The following is a 407-nucleotide window of genomic DNA, read 5'->3' on the forward strand; positions in this document are numbered from 1 at the left end:
CCCACCAAAAGCTTTTCTTTCATGGAAAAAAATCATACCCCCCCTAAAGATGACACATGATACAGTACAGTTTTTTTTTTTTTTTTTATTCACTATTTTTTAATTCCAATACTGTATTTCACTCTATGTATAATATGCTCATTCATCTTCATATAGAAATACTGCTAAGTGAGTTACCATAACCATGGTCTTAAAAGTCATTTGTCTGGTCCTTTTACTCAGAATTTCTTTTAGTTGATGTTTATTTTGGGTTTCTCTTGAGACAAGTGGGGACCTACTTTCCTTGGGAGGTGCCCCAGAAAGCACTGTGATTGAGTGGGGTAGTAAGATGGGGGGAGTGAGGACAGCCTCAATAGGTCATTGCTGTTGCAAGCAGAAGCTCAATCATGCTGACTGCCTTCTGGGAG

This window comes from Lipotes vexillifer, unplaced genomic scaffold, assembly GCF_000442215.2.
Source record: "Lipotes vexillifer unplaced genomic scaffold, Lipotes_vexillifer_v1.1 scaffold1122, whole genome shotgun sequence".
Lineage (NCBI taxonomy): Eukaryota > Metazoa > Chordata > Mammalia > Artiodactyla > Lipotidae > Lipotes > Lipotes vexillifer.